The sequence below is a fragment of the Pongo abelii genome, chromosome 6 (assembly GCF_028885655.2).
Source record: "Pongo abelii isolate AG06213 chromosome 6, NHGRI_mPonAbe1-v2.0_pri, whole genome shotgun sequence".
Classification (NCBI taxonomy): domain Eukaryota; kingdom Metazoa; phylum Chordata; class Mammalia; order Primates; family Hominidae; genus Pongo; species Pongo abelii.
In genome coordinates, this window is record NC_071991.2 from 26,768,215 (window position 1) to 26,780,268 (window position 12,054).

Consider the following 12,054-nt stretch of genomic DNA (forward strand, 5'->3'; position numbering starts at 1 on the left):
TTCTCTAAAAATTCTACTTTCCCATCAGTGATCTTCCTTCAAGTTTACTGTGAGCCAAAGTCCTCTTCATGGCTTATAAGAGACTGCACAATCTGACTGATGTTCCATTGTTTTAGGGATACACAAATATCTGCAAAATTTTGAGAAACCCTGTTATTTTTTAAGTTCTCTTTCTACATCACGTCTGAAATGTGTGTGATTAGTGGTTTCTTTTCCATTTTTTTGGTTCATTTTTCTGCACATTTCATCTTGCTTTTATTATTATAGTCTTTTTTTGATAGTCGAAATATAGTTTGAAATTATAATGTCCTTCTTTGTTCTTTTTCCTCAAGATTGCTTTGACTATTCAAAGTTTATTGCAGTTTCATATAAATTTTAGGATTTTATTTTTCATTGCTGTAAAAAAATGCCACTGGAATTTCGATAGGGAGTTCATTGAATCCATAGATTATTTTGGATAATATGGCACTTTAACAATATTTATGCTTTCAATCCATGGACATAAAATATTTTAAAATTTATTTGCGTTGGCCAGGCACAGTGGCTCACACTTGTAATCCCAGCACTTTGGGAGGCCAAGGCAGGGAGATCACTTGAGGTCAGGAGTTTGAGACCAGCCTGGCCATCAGGGTGAAATCCCATCTCAACTAAAAATACAAAAATTAGCCTGGCATGGTGGCAGGTTCCTGTAATCCCAGCTACCCAAAAGGCTGAGGCAGGAGAATTGCTTTAACCCAGGAGGTGGAGGCTGCAGTGAGCTGAGATTGTACCACTGCACTCCAGCCTGTGTGACAGAGACTCTGTCTCAAAAAATAATAATTATTTGCCTCTTCTCTATTTCATTAATATATTTTTATTGTAAAGATTTTTTTACCTCCTTGTTTAAATTTGTTCTCAGAAATTATGTTAATGCTACTGTAAATAAGATTGTTTTCTTAATAATCAGTTTGCTTTAAGTGTATGGAACCATATCTTAAACTTGTATGTTAATTTTATATTTTGCTAATTTACTGAATGTATTTATTAATTTAAACAGGTTTTAGTATACTGTTTATAATTTTTTATATATAAGAGCATGTGATCGATAAGCAGCAAGTTTTTACTCATTTGTCTTCAATTTCAGTGAGTTTAAAAACTTTTTGACGAATTCTTCTGCCACATACTTGCAGTTCTATGTTAAAATAAAGTATTTACAGTGGGTACAATATAGTTTTGCATTGGTGTCTGAATTTGAAGGAGCAAACACCTCTTTAAGTTTTTATAAACTGGTTTAGGAGGTAAAGATTTTTTTTTGTTGGGTTCTCAGGGTGATGGGATGCCCTCTGGGTTTGTAGTGGAGAGGGCCGTAGCTTGGTCACAAGGCTGCTGGGTCTGCACTAGGGCTCACCTTTAGTTGGCTTAACAGGGGCTTGGGTAATTGTAATTTCCATTATATTTTGGAACAGACTAAATATTTTTCTGGATATTGCTCTGTAGGGCAGACAGTAGGGCAGGTTTTTGTAATTGGGTCTATATATGGTGGGCCTCATATCAGAATGTGGATGAGTATGGCTTTCACTGAGTATCAAAGAGAATTTTTTCAGGTCACTGTGTGGGTTCCTATATAGGCAGAACTGGCCATGAACTATGGCTCAGGGAGCTGGAACTGAGTCATTGAACTGCTTCAGAAACCACAGTAAAGGACAAGGTCTGCAGGCCTGCCTGCATGGCTATAAATGGCTGTCTTCCTCCAGGCCTCTGGAAGGGCACGGTCTCTCTCAGACTGTGGCTGGGAGGAGTTTGGAATGATTAGAGAGTAAGTTCAGAATTCTCAGTGGGACCAAATTTGGTGGGCCATTTCCTGGTCTGCAGCCTAGAACAGGGGTCCTGTATTTTTCCACCTGAATGAGGGCCTGCCTTCTGAAAAGAACACTCCTTAATCTTAGACTGTAGCAGTTTCACAACACCCTCTCTGGATCTCAAAGCTCTCTTAAAGGCACTTATTTTTGAGATGGGTTTTGGCTTCATAACCCAGGTTGGTCTTGAAATCCTGGCCTGAAGCAGTTCCCCAACCTGAATGTACCATGTAGCTGTCATTACAGGTGTGAGCCATGGCTCACGTAAATGCATTTTTGTCAGAGATGGCTGATAAATTTTCTTGCTGTGGGATGATAAGCAAATAGGGAACCTTTTATTTTTCCATCTTACTGATGTCACTCTCCCTATACATTTTTACTTTCTATTTTCTATTTCAAATTTTTCTGTACTTTAGGTTCAGACATTTAGGACAATATGCTAGAACTTACATGATATGGCTGATGTTACTTATAAATTTAAGTTTGCTTCAGGCAAACAGGAATTATAGGATTTTCACCCACTTTCTTAAGCATATATCTAAGTAATGACATAACTAATTTCTAAATATTTGTTTTATATATAAGAAGTGCTAACCATATTCTGCAAAATATATAATTTTTAAATTTAGCAATGCAAGACTATTATTTTGCTTCTAAAGTTGGATTACAGTAGTTTTATTTTGTGTAAGAATAGCATATATTTAAAACATAAATACTAATTTATTATAAATTTATTGTTAGAATCTTTTATTTATAATTATACTGTTTTTTTCTGAAATTTTATTGCAACACAGCGCGTGCCAATGATTTGAAATACCTGCTTTCCATGAGTACACACAGTCAAATATTGTAATTATCTAGACAAATTCTTTAATGGTACATAAATATTGCAAAGCGGATTTTGTGAGTAAACATTTCTCTAGTTATTGTTTTGCAGTTCCATATTAGTGTTTTATTTAGTGTAGGTTTTTAAACATCAGTTTATTGTGATTTTTTGTTTTACTTATATATTTAGACATTTTGCAATTCTGTTTGTAAACTTTAAGTCAACATGGGGTTTAATTAAAAGATAAATCAGCCGGGCACAGTGGCTCACTCCTGTAATCCCAGCACTTTGGGAGCCCGAGGCGGGCAGATCAGAAGGTCAGGAATTCGAGACCAGCCTGGCCAATGTGGTGAAGCCCTGTCTCTACTAAAAATACAAAAATTAGCCTGGCATGGTAGCGGGTGCCTGTAGTCCCAGCTACTTGGGAGGCTGAGGCAGGGGAATCTCTTGAACCTGGGAGGCGGAGGTTACAGTGAGCTGAGATAGCGCCACTGTACTCCAGCCTGGGCGACAGAGCGAGACTCCATCTCAAAAATAAATAAATAAATAAATCAGCCATATGTCTATCACAATCAGTTTATATATGTGTGTGCTTTTATCTACAAATATGACCTCAATTTTGGTTATGGCTTATTTTGTATGTATTCTTTCTTAGCTGATTTTCAGTGGTTGTCCTATCATATCTAAATGAGTAGTCATGGAAATCGCCTTCTTTTCACCATGTGTTTAATGATGAATATATATTTCTTTTGCATGAGAGAAACACGTTTGTGATTTGAAGATAATTTTTGAAAAGATTTATAATTTATTTTTTTCAGTTTTTCTTTTAAAAAAATTAATTGTGAAAATATAACATAAAATTTACCATCTTAAATTCATTGAAGTGTACATTTCAGGACCAGGCATGGTAGTGGCTTACTTACATCTGTAATCCAGGGATTTTGAGAGGCCAAGACAGGAGGATCACTTGAGCCCAAAATTTGGAGACCAGCTTGGGCAACATATAAAGACCCAGTCTACAAAAAAATTTTTTTTTTAAGACAGGCATGGTGGTGTGCACTTGTGGTTTCAGCTACTTGGGAGATTGATGGGGGAGGATTTACTTGAGCCTGGTTGAGGCTACAGTAAGCCATAATTGTGCCACTGCACTCCAGCTTGGGTGACAGAGTGAGATCCTGTCTGAATAAAAGTTGTACATTTCAAGCATGTTAAGTGTATTCACACTGTTAGGCAAAATACTTCTAAAAGTTTTACATCTTGTAAAACTAAAACTCAGTACACATTAAGTAACGACTGCCCATTTTACCCTCTCTTCAGCCCTTGACAGACACACTTCCACTTTCTGTTTTTATGAGTGTGACTACTTAAGATATCTCATATAAGTGGAATCATACAGTATCCATCATTTTGTTACTGGCTCATTTTAGGTGACATAATTCTCTCAACATTTGTATTAAAATGGGACAAGATTTTCTTTTTGGTTTTTTTTTTTTGAGATGAAGTTTTGCTCTTGTTGCCCAGGTTGGAGTGCAGTGGTGCCATCTTGGCTCACCTCTACCTCCCAGGTTCAAACAATTCTCCTCCCTCAGCTTCCCAAGATTTTTTTTTTAAGGCTGAATAATATTCCATTGTATGCATATGTTACTTTTTTTATGTATTTATAAATCAACATCTGGATTGCTTCAGCATTTTGGCTTTTTTTTTTTTTTTTTGAGATGGAGTCTTGCTCTGCCTCCCAGGCTAGAGTGCAATGGCACAATCTTGGCTCACTGCAGTCTCCGCCTCCCAGGTTCAAGTGATTCTCCTGCCTCAGCCTCCTGAGTAGTTGGGATTACAGGCGCCCACCACCACACCTGGCTAAATTTTGTATATTTAGTAGAGACGAGGTTTCACCATGTTGGCAAGGCTGGTCTCAAACTGCTGACCTCAGGTGATCCATCCGCCTCCGCCTCCCGAAGTGCTGGGATTACAGGTGTGAGCCACCGTGCCTGGCCGCGTTTTGGCTTTTGTGATGCTGGTACAAGAAACATAAATGTTCAAATATGTCTTCCAGGTCCTGCATTGCATAGTTTGGATGTAGATCCATAAGGGGGATTGCTGTATTTAATAACTCCATTTTTAATTATTTGAGGAACATTTATAACATTTGTAAATAATGGTTGCATCCTTGTTTTGCACCAACAATTAACGTGGGTTTTATTTTCATTGCATCATCAACTGATTTGATGTTTCCTAGAAAACTTATAGTGGCTATTATAATGGGTGGGAGAGGATTCTGTTTTTCATTGTGATTTTCATGCATTTGTCTACAAAGTAGTATTTTTGTGTATCCTTTCAAATGCTTTTTTGCATTTGTATCATTTTGATGAAAATTTAATTCAATTATTTGTCCACTTCTAAGTCGTTATTCAACTTTATAATTCAGTTTTAATAGTTGTTTATATATTCTGAATATTAACTCCTATCACATGTGATTTGCAAATATTTTCACGCATTTCCTAAGAGGCATCATTACTCTTTTGAATGTTTTCTTTGATATGCAGAAATTTTGAAGTACAGTGTAGTTCAGTTATTCTGTTCTTTGTTGCTCATACGTTTAATGTTGTATCTAAGAAAATGGTGCCAATACCAATGTCGTGTTTTTTTCCTATATTTTTTCTAAGAGATTGTTATTTTTTAAATTTCTAAATATTTTATTTCAAATATTCTTTGTATATAGTTCAAGGAAAGGATTCAGCTTTATCAGTGTAGATAACCTGATTTCAACGTTATTTTTTTGAAAAGATTGTCTTTTCTCTATCATGTGTTAATGGTGACTTAGTGAAAGATCATTTGATCATACACAAAAGGGTTCTTTTCTGGGCTCTCTATTCTGTTTTTGTTTGTTTTTTTGTTTTTTTTGGAGATGGAGTCTTGCTCTGTCACCTAGTCTGGAGTGCAGTGGTGCTATCTCAGCTCACTGCAAGCTCTGCCTCCCGGGTTCACGTCATTCTCCTGCCTCAGCTTCCCGAATAGCTGGGACTACAGGCGCCCGCCATCACGCCCGGCTAATTATTTTTGTATTTTTAGTAGAGACAGGGTTTCACCGTGTTAGCCAGGATGGTCTCGATCTCCTGACCTCGTGATCCGCCCTCCTTGGCCTTCCAAAGTGCTGGGATTACAGGCATGAGCCAGTGCACCTGGCCGTCTATTCTGTTTTTTATCTCTTTATATGTCATTGTGTCAGTACCACATTATTTTTGCTGTTGTAGCTTTTAATATGTTTTTCAATCAGGAAGTATAATGCTTTTTTTTCATGGTTGTTTAGCTAGTTATAGTCATAATCAAATTTAAAAATTTTAAACATTTCTGTAAAAAAAACTATTGGGATTTTTATAGAGATTATATTGAATTTTTTTACCACTTTAGTTTATATTGACATCTTAACAAAATTAAATTTTTTGACCCTTGAGCAAAACTATGTCAAAGAGTATGTTTTATTTTATTTTAAATTAAATTAAGTTTAAAGACAGGGTCTCACCTTGTTGCCCAGGCTACTTTCAAACTCCTAGGCACAAGTAATCCTTCTGCCTTGGCCTCCTGAAGTTCTGAGTTTACACATTTGAGCCACTACACTCAGCCTGTGTGTTTCATTTTCATATATTTTTGGATTTGCCAATTTTACCTTTGCTTTTAATTCCTAGTTTTATTAAGTTTTTGTCAGAAAACACACAGTGTATGATTTTGGTGTTCTTAGATTTATTCATCATTGTTGTTTTGAGGCAGGATTTTACTGTCACTCAGGCTGGAGTGCAGTGGCATAATTTTGGCTCACTGCAGCCTCAGCCTCCTGGGCTCAAGTGATCCTTACCCCTCAGCTCCCCGTGTAGCTGAAACTACAGACATGCACTATCATGTCTGGCTATTTTTTTTTATTATTTGTAGAGACAGGGCCTCACTGTGTTACCTAGGCTGGTCTCAAACTTCTTGTCCCAAATGATACTCCCACCTTGGTCTCCCAAAGTGTTGGAATTATAGGCATGAGCTACTGCACCCAGTTGTTATTGTTAAATTTAATAAGACCCATTATGTGTTTTCACAGAATACACTAGGTGCAAATAAGAATATCATATATTCTGTTGCTTTTGACTGAGAAGTTTTTTATGAGTCTGTTAAGCCTAGTTGTTCTATGCTATGGTTTGGATGTCCGTGTTCTCCAGACCTCATGTTGCAATGTAATCCTGAATGTTGGATGTGGGACCTGGTGGGAGGTGTTTGGGTCATGGAGGCAAATTCCTCATGAATGGCATGACGCCATCCTCTTGGTAATCAGAAAGTTTACACTCTATTAATTCAAATGAAAACTGCTTCATTAAAAGAACCTGTTTCCTTCACCTCACACTTGCTCTGTCTCTTACCATGTGATATGTCCAGTTACTCTTTGCCTTCCACCATGATTGTAAGCTTCCTGAGACCCTCACCAGAAGCAGATGCTGGCACATACTTCTTGTACAGTCTGCCAAAGTGTGAGCCAAATAAACATGTTTCTTTATAAATCATCCACTCTTAGCTATTCCTCTGTATGCAAAATAATCAATGCAGTATATAATGTCTAAGTTTTCTGTTTTCTTATTAATCTTTTATCTTAATTTTTTATTATTGAAAATGGGGTCTTGATATCTACAATTATTATGTTGCTATGTATTTCTTTCTTCACCTTTGTCAATATTTGCTTTATATATTTTGGAGACCTGATGTTATTAATACACGTACATATAGATAGATAAATATGATAGTTATAGATTCCTGGCAAATTGACCCATTTTACTTACCATTATATAATATCAATCTTTGATTAATGCTACTACTTGACTTATTTGTTTGTTTGTGTTTTTGTTTTTTTGAGACAGAATCTCACTCTGTCGCCCAGGCTGGAGTGCAGTGGTGTGATCTCGACTCACTGCAACCTCTGCCTCCTGAGTTCAAGCAATTCTCTTGCCTCAGCCTCCCGAGTAGCTGGGATTACAGGAGTGTGCTACGATGCCTGGCTACTTTTTGTATTTTGGGTAGAGATGGGGTTTCATCATTTTGTCCAGGCTGGTCTCGAACTCCTGACCTCAAGTGATTCACCTGCTTCGGACTCCCAAAGTGCTGGGATTACAGGCATGAGCCACCGTGCCTGGCCAAGTATTTGACTTAAAGCATATTATATCTGATATAATGATGACCATCTCACCCAGTCGTGGTTACTATTGGCATGAAATAAGATTTTTTTCATTTTGTTACTTTCAGCCTATTTGACTCAATGTTAAAATGAGTCTCGTATAGAGAACATATTGTATGCTTTTTTACTTAAGCCATTCAGGCATCTTATTTCTTTTTCTCTTTCTCTCTCTCTGTCTCTCTCCCTCCCTCCCTCCCTTCCTTCTTTCCTTCTTTCCTTCCTTCCTTCCTTTCTTTCTTTCGTTCTTTCTTGTGGCCTCACTCTGTCAACCAGGCTGGTTTGCAGTGACGTGATAATTAATGGCCCACTGCATCCTCAACTTTCTAAACTTAGAAAATTCTCTAACTTGAGCCACTCCAGTAGCTGGGTTACAAATATGCACCATCACATCCAGTTAGTTTTTTTGTATTTTTGGTAGAGACAATGTTGTCCAGACTGGTCTCAAATTCTCTTTTATTTTTTATTTTTTTAATTTTATTTTTCTATAGGTTATTGGTGTTTGGTTCCATGAGTAAGTTCTTTAGTGGTAATTTTTTAGATTTTGGTGCACCCGTCACGTAAGCAGTATTCACTACACCCTATTTGTAGCCTTTTATCTCTTGCCCCTCTCCCACCCGAGCCCCCCTAAGTCCCCAAAGTTTATTGTATTGTTCTTATGCCTTTGCATCCTCATAGCTTAGCTCCCACATATCAGTGAGAACATACAATGTTTGGTTTTTCATTCCTGAGTTACTTCACTTAGAATAATAGTCTCCAATCTCATCCAGGTCACTGCAAATGCCATTGGTTCATTCCTTCTTATGGCTGAGTAGTATTTTATCCCATATATACACCACAGTTTCTTTATCCCATTGTTGATTGATGGGTATTTGGGTTGGTTCCATGATTTTGCAATTGCAAATTGTGCTGCTATAAACATGTGTGTGCAAGTATCTTTTTCAGATAGTAGCTTCTTTTCCTGTGGGTAGATACCCAATAGTGGGATTGCTGGGTCAAATGGTAGTTCTACCTTTAGTTCTTTAAGGAATCTCCACACTGTTTTCCATGGTGGTTGTACTAGTTTACATTCCCACCAGCAGTGTAAAAGTGTTCCCTGATCACCGCATCTATGCCAGCATCTACTGTTTTATGATTTTTTGATTACGATCATTCTTGCAAAAGTAAGGTGGTACTACTGCATTATGGTTTTGATATGCATTTCCCTGATCATTAGTGATGTGGAGCATTTTTTCATATGTTTGTTGGCTATTTGTGTATCTTCTTTTGAGAAATGTTTATTTGTGTCCTTAGCCCACTTTTTGATGGGATTGTTTGTTTTTTTCTTGCTGATTTGAGTTCATTATAGATTCTGGATATTAGTCCTTTGTCAGATGTGTAAATTGTGAAGATCCTTTCCCACTCTGTGGGTTGTCTGTTTACTCTGCTGACTGTTCCTTTTGCTGTGCAAAAGCTCTTTTGTTTAATTAATTTCCAGCTATTTATCTTTGTTTTTATTGCATTTGCTTTTGGGTTCTTGGTCATGAAATCCTTGCCTAAGCCAATGTTTAGAAGGGTTTTTCCAATGTTATCTTACAGAATTTTTATAGTTTCAGGTCTTAGATTTAAGTCCTTAATCTATCTTGAGTTTATTTTTGTATAAAGTGAGAGATAAGGATCCAGTTTTATTCTCCTACATGTGGCTAGCCAATTTTCCCAGCACCGTTTGTTGAAAAGGGTTTCCTTTTCCCACTTTATGTTTTTGTTTGCTTTCTGAAAGATCAGTTGGCTGTAAGTACTTGAGTTTATTTCTGGGTTCGCTATTCTGTTCCGTTGTTCTATGTGCCGATTTTTATACTAGTAACATGCTGTTCTGGTAACTATGGCTTATAGTATAGTTTGAAATCAAGTAGTCTGATGCCTCCAGATTTATTCTTTTTGCTTAGTCTTGCTTTGGCTATGTGGGCTCTTTTTTCGTTCCGTACACATTTTAGAATTGTTTTTTCTAATTCTGTGAAGAATTATGGTAGTATTTTGATGGGGATCTCATTGAATTTGTTTATTGCTTTTCGCAGTATGGTCATTTTCTACAAGATTAATTCTACCTATCCATAAGCATAAAATGTGTTTCCATTTGTTTGTGTTGTCTATGATTTTTTTCAGCAGTGTTTTGTAGTTATCCTTGTAGAGGTCTTTCATGTAATTGATTAGGTACATTTCTAAGTATTATATTATTTTTGCAGCTATTGTAAAAGGGGTTGAGTTCTTGATTTGATTCTCCACTAGGTCACTGTTGGTGTATAGAAGAGCTACTGGTTTGTATACATTAATCTTGTACCTGGAAACTTTGCTGAATTCTTTTATCAGTTCTAGGAGTTTTTTGGAGGAGTCTTTGGGGTTTTCAAGATAAACGATCATATCACCAGCAAACAGTGACAGTTTGACTTTCTCTTTACTGATGCCCTTTATTTCTCTTGTCTGATTGCTCTGGCTAGGACTTCCAGTGCTATGTTGAAGAAGAGTTGTGAGAGTGGGCATCCTTGTCTTGTTCCAGTTCTCAAAGGGAATGCTTTCACCTTTTTTTCCATTCAGTATTATGTTGGCTGCGGGTTTGTCATAGATGACTTTTATTACGTGGAGGTATGTCCCTTGTATGCCAATTTTGCTGAGAGTTTTAATCATAAAGAGATGCTGGATTTTGTCAAATGCTTTTTCTGCATCTATTGAGATGATCATGTGACTTTTAACTCTGTTTATGTGGTGTATCACACTTATTGACTTGCATATATTAAACCGTCTCTGCATCCCTGGTATGAAACTCACTTGATCATGATGGATTATCTTTTTGATATGTTGTTGGATTCAGTTAGCTGGTATTTTGTTAAGGATTTTAGCATCTATGTTCATCAGGGATATAAGTCAGTAGTTTTCTTTTTTGATCATGTCCTTTTCTGGTTTTTATATTAGCATAATGTTGGCTTCATAGAATGAATTAGGGAGGGTTCCCTCTTACTCTGTCTTCTGGAATAGTGTCAATAGGATTGGTACCAATTCTTCTTTGAGCGTCTGGTAGAATTCTGCTGTGAATCTGTCTGGTCTTGGACTTTTTTTGTTGGTCTAAAATTACCATTTCAAAAGCTACTTGCTTTTGGTCTGTTCAGGGTAGGAGGGTTTTATTTTTACAGGAATTTATTCATCTCTTCTAGGTTTTCTAGTTTATGTATGTAAAGGTATTCATCGTAGCCTTGAATGATCTTTTGTATTTCTGTGGTATCAGTTGTAATATCTCCCATTTTGTTTCTTATTGAGGTTATTTGGATTTTCTCTCTTCTTTTCTTTTTTTTTGAGATGGAGTCTCGCTCTGTTGCCCAGGCTGGAGTGCAGTGGCACGATCTCGGCTCACTGCAAGCTCTGCCTCCCAGGTTCAAGTGATTCTCCTGCCTCAGCCTCCCAAGTAGCTGGGATTACAGGCGCCCACCACCATGCCCGGCTAATTTTTTGTATTTTTAGTAGAGGTGGGGTTTCCCCGTGTTAGCTAGGATGGCCTCAGTCGCCTGACCTCGTGAGCCACCGTGCCTGGCCTATTTATGTTTTCAAAAAAACAGCTTTTTGTTTCATTTATCGTTTGTTTTTTTTTGCTTCAGTTTCATTTAGTTTTGCTCTAATCTTGATTATTTCCTTTCTTCTGTTGCATTTGGATTTGGTTTATTCTTGTTTCTCTAGTTTCTTGAATTGTGACCTTACTGTCTCAAGTTTGTGCTTTTTCAGTCTTTTTGATGTAGGTGTTTAGGGCTGTGAACTTTCCTCTTAGCACTACCTTTGCTGTATCCCAGAGGTTTTCATAGGTTGGGTCATTATTGTCATTCAGTTAGACAAATTTTTAAATTTTCATCTTGGTTTCATTTTTGACCCATTGATCATTCAGAAGCAGGTTATTTAATTTCCATGTATTTGCATGGTTTTGAAGGTTTTTTTGGAGTTGATTTCTAGGTTTTTTTTTTTTTTTTTTGAGATGGAGTCTCACTGTGTTGCCCAGGCTGGAGTGCAGTGGCACGATCTTGGCTCACTGCAAGCTCCAACTCCTGAGTTCACGCCATTCTCCTGCTTCAGCCACCCGAGTAGCTGGGACTACAGGCACCCGCCACCATGCCTGGCTAATTTTTTTGTATTTTTTAGTAGAGACGGGGTTTCCCCATGTTAGCCAGGGTGGTCTC

The 12,054-nt window shown here is 37.2% G+C and overlaps 1 protein-coding gene across 9 annotated transcripts in view; it reads left to right on the top strand.

Annotated features, from left to right (window-relative positions):
* Positions 1 to 12,054, top strand: part of LOC100438994 (zinc finger protein 680) — a 64,077-nt gene that overhangs the window by 18,080 nt on the left and 33,943 nt on the right. The window lies entirely within an intron of this gene.